The sequence below is a fragment of the Corvus brachyrhynchos genome, unplaced genomic scaffold (genome assembly GCF_000691975.1).
Source record: "Corvus brachyrhynchos isolate BGI_N302 unplaced genomic scaffold, ASM69197v1 scaffold10, whole genome shotgun sequence".
NCBI lineage: Eukaryota > Metazoa > Chordata > Aves > Passeriformes > Corvidae > Corvus > Corvus brachyrhynchos.
The window spans coordinates 10,858,802-10,868,618 of NW_008236180.1; the positions used below are offsets into that span (position 1 = coordinate 10,858,802).

At 38.9% G+C, this 9,817-nt stretch overlaps 1 protein-coding gene across 4 annotated transcripts in view; it reads left to right on the forward strand.

Moving 5' to 3' along the window:
* The window catches only part of SULF2 (sulfatase 2), a 122,290-nt gene that overhangs the window by 47,075 nt on the left and 65,398 nt on the right, over nt 1-9,817 (forward strand). The gene's annotated exons all lie outside the window — the stretch shown is intronic.

Genomic DNA, 9,817 nt, shown 5'->3' on the forward strand with positions numbered 1-9,817 from the left:
ATGTACTACTTGAAGAAAAAATATCTAGTCTAAGAAAGGAGTGTTTTCAAAAGTCAGAACAAGCCCTTGAGGTTTCTCTGGTGTTCAGATTTGATCACAGGGTAAAAACTGATGAGCAGTGCTTTCTAACTTGAGATGCTGTTAACAGCTGTGGAGTGTCTCAATGATTTGAAAAGGGTGTGCATGACACATATATGTCAGCATCCTGGGGGCAGTTTGTAATTAGATACAAACCAGTACAGCTATGCAAATTTTTTGAGCTATCACCTTGCCTGTTATCAACTGCAACAGATAAATCTGCATTACGCTTGAATTTTAATCAACATTTTAGTCTTTTAAGATCTCTTACAGCAGAGGCACCAGTTAAGCACTGATGAAAGGGACTCAGTTGAAATGTGGTATTTTCTTCTGGAGCTTGAGCATTTGTGTGCAATTTTGGACACCATAGTTCCAACTGTCCTCCCTTCCTTCTTCTTCCCCCAACTTTTTACTGCTGAGCTCAATGTCATATGGTATGGAATATCCCTTTGGTCAGTTGGAATCATCTGTCCCATCTGTTTCTCCCCCTCTCTGGCTTATTATACACCCCCAGTGTCCTTGCTGTTGGGACAGTGTTAGAAGCAGAAAAGGCCTTGGTGCTCTGTAAGCACTGTTCAGCAGTAAGTAAAGCATCAGTGTGTTGTCAACACTTGTTTTCATCACAATCTAAAGCCTAGCACCATATTGGCTGCTATGAAGCAAATTAATTCTGTCCCAGCCAGAGCCAGTACAGATCCTTAGGGGATCAGAGTAAATGGACTGCTTGTTGGCTGTTGTAGCAAGATCCTGAATCATGACTTTCCAACATAAATTCCTTGGTATTTCCCTACTCAAATTTTTTTCCTCACAAAATGGACAGGGCCTGGATAAGTTGTAAGTACCTGAAGTTATGTGATTATATCAGAATCCTAAATAGTTACTCATTCTTTGAAACTTCCTATTGTAACTGTTTACTTCATGATTCATGAGCGCTTGAGCATTGTGCCATCAATAGGGATATGTCGACCTGAGTTTTCAGACAGCCCAGAATACCATATAAGGGAAGTAAAAAGTGCTTTACTAAGCAGGAGTGTTTCTGTTTTAATTTTAATACCAGTTGGTGTAGGGGTATGTGCGTTGTGTGGGAAGGTTGTTATCTCCTTGGTCGTTGTGCCCCACCAGTGGCCTTGTCCTTTCTCCTCTCCCCCTTCCTCTGGCTCATCCTGCTTCCCCAGAAGCATGTGCATATTGCCCACAGCAATAAGAGCTGGAGCATACCTTAGATGACATTCAGTAGGTGCATGTGCACACATGTAGGTTCTTTGTGTGCCCAGAGAGCAGGGCAGGTCTCATGCTTGCTCCTCAGTAGCATTATTTGTGTGTATTTGCATCTGCCTTTAGCCCTGTGCTATTGCTGTAGTTATCTAAATGGGTGACAGTTCAGAGCATAATTACCTGAGTATCAAGGAGAGCTGTCATCACAGGTTAGTTGGTATGTTCTGATGCACGTATAGAAACTATGGGAAGCAAAGCAAATGATAACATATATTGTAGCCTATAAATTTAACCTGTGGAGCCCCAGAGATCCTTGGACTTCAAGTTGGAAGCTGTTGGCCTGGTAAATACAACGGTGTTTTGGAGCCCGGAATATCTGTTCCTAGATGGGTCGCTGACCCATTGAATTGACCTTGAGTAAGTAATTTTACCTTTCTACAGCTCAGTTTCTCAGTGGATATTACAAATGTTCCATACCGAATTTGTAAACCTCTTCGAGATTTAATTATGAAAAGCAATAGGTAAGAAGTAAACTTACTGTTAGAGATACGTAAAAGTTAAGCTAAAAAAGTAACTGAATTATAACTTTTATATTTTCATCTAAGAAAAGCCAAGGATAGTAAAGTTTAATTTATCTGCATAATGACCTCAGATCTGAACTACCCTGCCATTGCTAATGTAGAGTCCTGCTGCAGATGTCATCTTACTGTTCTGCAGTGTTGGCCAAAAATCTTATTTATGATAAGATATTCCTTATCTTGGGTTTTGCAAGAACTTTATCCCCAAGATAGTTTGAAAAAAAAATTAAAATTGTTCTGGGAATTTTACAGGTTTTAATCGTAAAACTGGGACTGATTAATAGGTTCTCATTTAGCAGGGGTATCACAGAGCTTTTGGTGAAATATTTTTTGTTCATTTTAAATACTTTCTTCTTGGAAAAGTGTACTTTGCTATTTCAGTTACTGTGTATTAACTGATCGAAGAACAAAATTTGGTGTGTGATCTTGTGTGCATTTAGAAATACCAAAGCCAAAAATGTACTGGGGATAGGAAATCTGCTTTGGAATTGCATACTGCCATAGAGCTCATCAGATAAAACATTCCACTTTACTTCACAAAAGATTTTGGCCTTTTTTAAAATCCATTCAGCTGGAAATTATTAAGCCTAATGGTTGTCCTGACCTCTTTCTTTGCTAGTAAACAAAATTTAAAACATTTTAATGCTGAGCTATAAATACTAACTGGCACTTAATATCATTCATGCTTGAAAGACAATTTAGTTTTCATGGGTTTACCACTTTTGTCAGTAAAAATCTGTGTGATGACTTGATAGGTACCTCCAGAAGCTTTTTGTTGATACTACATAGTTTTATTTGGGTAAAAAAGGGAGCCAAATGCAAAATTAAATGTTTGAATTTATTGCTCTGTGTCTACAGTTTACATACCAACTTTTCAGTGTATGGTAAAAAATTTTTCTAACTGGGAGCATCCAGTCTTGTCTTGAAAAATAATCTTTCAAAGTCCTGTGGAAATATACTCAGATATTCTCATGTCAGACACTCCTGTTTGGCAGGGGAAGTAGTGCATGTACTTTGGGGCTCTCAAAGAATTCTCAAGAATTGCCACTGTAGTCAATCATGAGAGTGATGAGGCATACAAATAACATAAGGTGAACTGAAGTACAAATAAAAGAGGTTTCATTGCCAGACATGAAGAGTGTTCAACTACAGTTTCAGGACCTAAGAAAAACTACATAAGTTTTCAGAACTGTTTTGTGTGGCTGCTTACTACTACTGAAAAATCAGTCCTCTGTATTTTAGGGGTGTAAATGAGACTTACTGTAAGATACCTGTCATTTGTTGCTTACTGATAATATCAGAGCTTCGCAGTGATAGAAAAATAAACTGTGCTTCTAGTTATTAATACATTTCTCTCTGAATTAAGGATCAGAAATAGTAACGTATTCTAAGCCAGAAGGGCAACCATGATGTTTAATTCTTCTGTCTGAGGGTAGCGCCTGCGACACTGGCATGGGTTGCCCAGAGAAGATGTGGCTGCCCCATCCCTGGAAGTGTTCAAGTCCAGGTTGGACAGGGCTTTGAGCAACCTGGTCTAGTGGAAAGTGTCCCTGCCCATGGCAGGAGGTTGGAAGGAATGATCCTTAAGTCCCTTCCAACCCAAACAATTCTATGATTTGAGGCATCACTGAGTCAGTTGCCATTAATGGTATAGTATTGTAGTCATGATCTAGGTTTTTTCATATGCAGGAATCTTGTCTCAACCTTATGGAAGATTGTAAACTCTAAAGGTAGGGGAGTGATGCTAAAGCTTACATGTAGATTCAACTTTATTTTTAACTTTTTGGAAATGAAAGTAAAGCATTCTTTAGCCAGGGGCAGCACTTGTGTCTGTTTCAGTGTCTTTTTTGTCTTGAATGAAGTAGAAAGAATTTGAATGGCTTTAGTGTCCTTTAAACATTATATAAATAATCTCTACCCTTGATACGTGGTAGAAAAAAATGAAACTGTTTTGTTATTAAAAGGCAACTTTTTCAAAAATGTAATAGTTGGTATTTTAAGAATGCAAAAGGTATGCATTATATCTTTCAAAAAACAGCACATTATCAGTACTGAGAGTAATGAAGCTACCATAACACTATCAAAACTGTATATCTACTTGCTGATACATCTCTGTAGTCTCTAGAGGAAAGTAACCTGCCTACCCAAATGCCCCAAATGACCTTACACAAAGGGAATCAAAAAATCCCCAAGGTCCTTGGAGATGATCAGTAAGAGAGATGCCTGTGACTGGTAGGTGAACATTTCTCATAAAGTGACTACTCTATGTCTGATGAATCAGTCCTGACCCTCAAGGGAAATCCACAAAGCACCTTCAAAAGATAAGCCTTAATATTAAAATTCATGACTCTGATAAAAGGTAAAAATTATAGACTTACTAGACATACCAGTTTTAAAGGTATTGTAATTTTCTTAACCTCTCTCCTGGTTTCTCCCAGCTCAGTAACAAGTCTGTGTTTTTCAGCAGATGAGTTACTACCTTATTTTAATGATCCAAACTGTCTCCTTTTTCTTTGTTAGCAAGCCTTCCTATATCAGAGATAGGAGCTACTTTTTTTTCACATGGCTTGGTTAAAACATTAGTTAAATTCAGAGCAGCTTAGCTTTGAAGATAGCTGCTTCTGTTTCAGATCTGAAGAAGTGCTTGATATGCCTGAGGCTGTGTCTGTTCATTCCCATCTGTAGCAGTTGATCTAATAACAGGTATCACATCCCACCATAAGCTTTGCCTCACTTGTGCTATAGAGGCAAGAGAACAGGAAAATTACTTCCTGCATGTGCGAAATGCAGGCAGTTGTGTAATTTTCTCTCCTAATATTTCTTGCAATTGTCCATTTGAAGCCCAGCTTAGAATATATAAATATACAGTCAGATCAAGGTATCTATAATACTATTTAAAGTATTTGAGGTAGATGGGGAGAACTGCTGAACGGTAGTAATTAGAAGACAATGAAAAGCAGAGTGAGTAAACACAGCTTTCCTAATGGAGGTGAAGTCCAGGTGCATCCCTTTGGACTTCGTGCCTACAGGATAGGTCTTTGTTAGTGAAAGTACTTCTGCTGTAGGTGCATCAAATTCAGCTGAACCTAAAGACTGCAAACAAAACCTTCATATGGCAAAAAGTGTGTAACATAGATTGTATGCCTGTGCCAGTTTGTGAAATGTTCAGAGGCAGGACATGAAGGTGACCATTCAGGGTGCTAGGACTGGTCTACTGGAGATAGATGGAGATAGGGTGGTCACACAAAGAGACCCTTGACTAAAGTTAAACGCACAGGGAACCACAGAAAAGAGTGAATGTTGCGTTGAGGCCTGCTGTTCTATCCATCCTCTCTATCAGTTGATTATACCTTTTTCTGCTTTAATACTTTCAAATCAGAGCATAGTTGTTTTTAGATAGTATTTTATCATTACATACTTTACTCTTTTGTTAGGAAATGTTATTTAGGTAAGGGAGTGGCTGTTGTCTTCTGTAGGAGAATTTTCAGTAAAAAAAAAAAATAGGAGTCGTTCGCATTTTGCATTACATACCAAATTGTGCTGAGATTGCAGCTAATCATCAATTAAACAATGTGTGTGTTTGATGATTGGTCTGTTGCTCCATTTGCATAAAACATCGGGAACTGGAACAGGAGGGAGTCTGAGCACTGTAGTACAGCCTGCTGAAAGCCTACAAAGGAAAACAAGATCAGGATGTATAAAAGAAAAATATGAATTCCTTATAAAAAGAAAAATTCTTTATTAAAATAGATTATTGAATTATTGCTGACTTACAGGCAGTTATTTTAAGGGTCATTTATAAATGGGGTAAAAAAAGGCTACTGTTCTTTTTCCTTTTATGGGCTGTGTGACCAACAATAGTTCTTTGAGTTGACGTTCTTCATCTTTCAGATGCGTCCTTGGGCATTATTAATAATATTAATACTCAGGACACACATACTAATTTTATGTCTGAGCTTTGGGATTCTGCTAGTGTTTTCTTAGGAATTTCTCTTTGGCATTGCAGGAAGGATTTGTTTTCAGTTTGTTGTCCAGAAAGATAAGTTATCATTTCTGTCAGTGCACTAGGGTGTTACTTTTATTGTTGTTACATCCTCCTCATCATCTTTGTTGCTTCAATATTTTGCTGAATAGCTTGCATTCACTGTTGTGAATTATGATAAAAATTAATTTGATTAGTATTAAACTAGAATAATATTAAGTGTTGCAAACTCGTAGTTGTAACTAAGTTCATACAGTGTAATATATTTAATCTTTATTTTCACACAGAAGAATGTAATGCTTAGCATTTGGATCAATCAAACTTCATTTTTTTTCTTTCTCCTTTGCTTTTCCTGTCAGTGTTTCCCTTTTTCACTTTTTGTAGTACCTGAAAATGTATAAACCATTTCCCCCATAATGTGATTGAACATTTATTGAAAGTGCAACTTGACTTTAAAAGACAGGTGTCAAGCAATTGCCTATAAAATCATGTTGAGCTGGAGTCTGTCATATAAAACACATGTCATGTGAGGGATCAAGGAGTGGAATATATTGTGCTGTTTGTGCCTTCCTAATAGCTTTTTGATTTGTTGTTGAAGTAGTATTTACACACTTTAAGCAACTGAAATGCGGTTGTTTAAAGTAGTAAAAAATTAAACTCTATAAACTCTGCCATAAGAGCTCTGACCAGTGTAATTACTATAACTGTGGACTGATTACTGTAAGAACTTATACTGAGGAAAAGCAAAAAGATGGCTCAAAGCCATCTTTACTTTGATAGACATTAAGAAATGTGAAAGCAGAGAGGAGAAATCTAAATGACTAATGGTGTGAGAGGTTTACGTATGATGGGTTACTATAAAGCTAAATATTAGCAAGTCTGAAGAGGAGTTAGAAGGCATGGTTAAGTATGTAGAAGTGTGAAAGCTAGCCCTTTTTTCCTGTTTCTTATAACATGAGGACAATATTCAAGCTCTGAAAGCACAATATATTTGGCAACAATGAAAAAGACATGCTTCACACAGCATGTTGCTTAGCTTCTATTTTTGGGATTTTTAAAAATTACTTCTGGACTCCTTCTGACCATCTTCTTGTTTCCCAGAAGTTGCTTCTCTGTATCGTTGACATGCTGCCCTTTCCTCATGACAGTTCCCCTGACTGCTTGTTACACCCTGAAGTTTTAGCTGTTGTCTCAGGACTAATTAAAAGATAATGCTGTGGACCCCCACTCTCTGCCAGGTGGATCAGAGTGGTTCCCCTTTACATGCAGCTCCATAGTTCACTTGATAGTCCCACATGCGTTGTTCCATACGTATTCCTGTGCTGTGCTACTTGAGAGTAAGGCGGACAGAGAATCTGCAGATTAAATGTTTAAAGGAATTTTTCCAGCTAACAATGTAGATGGATGTGCGATTTTTAAAGAAATGACTGCACTTCTGTTTTCTCCTAACTTTGATAGTTATATCCTATGTTTTAGAAAATCCTAGGATAATTTTAGACAAATTATTTAGATAATAGGCAACATTTGTTATTTGAGGTGCAGTAAAATAAATTCAAGCTGTTCAATGCCATGCTGCAGGAGAAATCTGAAGTTCATTTGGTGTAAAATCTCGGGTCTGGCAGTGGAAGCAAATGATCTTGCTTTTTTGTTTTGTCTTTTGAACTCAGCCATGATGATCTGTATACATCAATGGAATCCTTTTCCAGGTAGTTAATAAAATGACTTTGTTTTAAAACGAGATACCTAAAAGATTTCTTCATCATTTCACGAGTAAGTTTTCAGACCTTCTCGTTTTACCAGTAATTTCACATGATTTTATTGCCTTAGACTTCAAATAAACCATAGTGTTTTAAATACATCTTTATCCCTTGAGTTTTTGGCAATAGGAAAATAGCTGAAATCACTAAACTGCTTCAAGTTTGGATGCATAATAGTTGTTACCTATCCTGTTTTGTAACTGTGCCAGAACAAGTTCTTTTGAAATGCATGAGATGGAAATGCCATTCTCTTGAAGAGGAAGCACCTTTCACTTTGCAGGGTTGTCTCAGACCAGGGGGTGTATTATCCTCTTAATGCACTTGCATAACTCCCATTAACATTAATGGAAATTACATGCGCTCCCTGTGAGGTGAACATACTCTTCTGTTGAAATGAGCAATCTATTGTGACATTTTCCAGTGATGTTAAATCAAATTTAGATTCCTATACTGATGTCACTAATCCTAGTCTTAGTATCTTTTGATGCTTGTAGTTCATATTAATGACATTGTAGCTTAGTATTAGGTCACGTGTTTCTTAAAATGGAAAATCCCATTTACAGTCCTCTAGAAATAAAGGTAGATAATCAGTTTTCTTCTCCAATGTGAAATGTGGACCATAGCAAACTTAGTATTTTCTTTGGCTTGGTAGTTACTGCTTGCAGTCCCTTTAGAGCTAGTTTGTAGAGGTTGCATATTGCTGGTGGCAAACCGTTGGCCTGTGGTTAGGACAGAGGAATGTCGGGTTCCTCGTTCTGTGCCTGGCCTGAAAGGCTGTTTGACTCTGGGTGACTCAGCTGCCTTTAGACACTAATTCAAGTCTAAAATCTGCAGAATCAGAACATTCTGGCTCACCGGTGTGTTGTAAAAGTAATTGTCTGTAAATTGTTTCATTGTGAGTTGAAAGTTGCTAGGCAAAGGTTGAATGTTATCTCAGAAAGCAATAAAAGAATGTTATCAAAATGTTAGCGAGATGTAGCTCCTGTTTTATGCATATCATATGGGTCTATGATTAGTTTAACTCCCTGTTAGGGAGTGGCGTATTTATCCCAATACAGTTGTGTTGTTGCAGCCCCTAGTGTGAACAGTGTTTTACTGACATACAGTGTTTCACTTATATTGCTCATTCCTGTACATACAGGAGCACACTTGGTACCTTAGCAGTGAGATCGTTGTGTTTGGAGGAAGTGTGCTATTACATTGTTTGCTAATTTAGGATCTGTCTATGCATAGCCAAGAACAGAGCCAACAATGAAAAACTGTTCAAGACTGTTAGCCTTTTCCAGCAAAGTCCAGAGGAGGCCATTGGAGGCAATGCTTCTTCTAAAGCAAAAGTCCTAATACATCATAGATTGAACAGAATATTAGAGGTAATAAGAAGGGTTGGGAAGTTCTGGGGTAACCTGTGCTGCATGTCTGACACTTATCAGTATGGGAATGCTAGAAGAAAATGCTTCATTCTTACAGGTTTTTTAACATGGTAATCTACTAGTATCTTTGAAAGATACTTATTTAAGAGGTCTTTAAAGAATCCACTGAAGAACTTAACGATTTAGATAGTTACTCAAACAAGTTCCAGGAGTAAAGTGTTAACTGGTTGCCAGTCGTGTAGACTGCACCTGCTGTGAACACAGTCCCTACCTCGAAGAGCTTTGTTAGGCTTTTCTTAATTACTCATGAATATTGAGCCCTTTAATTTCAACTGCACCAGTGGAACGGGGTCTGTGTTAGCATGACCTTTTAGAAGCCTTCAGGCCCTCCTCACAGGTGTCTCGGTCCAGGCTCCGGGGCAGACGCAGGCCTTCAGCCCCTTTGGAGGATGCCGCCTCCGTCCTCCACCTCACAGAGCTGGGGATGGGGGGCAGCTGCTGCGTGGGGCTGGCAGCACTCGGCAAACACCTAGCGATAGGAGACAAGACGAGCACAGACTATGAGGGGCAATCACATTCCCCTTCCCCCGCCCCCCATGAACTATCCCCTTTGCTTTTAAAGGCTCTGCGCACCCGGCGGGCGCTCAGCGTCGGCCCCTTTTCTTTGGAGCGGGGCTGGCTCTGGGGCCTCCCCGGTTCCCCCGTGCGCGCCGGGCTGCGTCCCTGCTCGCCGCTGGGCATTGCGTCAATCCCGGGGGGAGGATCCTCGAGGTAAATGAACTTTTTAATCGGGAAAAGGAGAAGAAGGGAGAGGAGGAAGAAGAGGCGGGGGGGGGG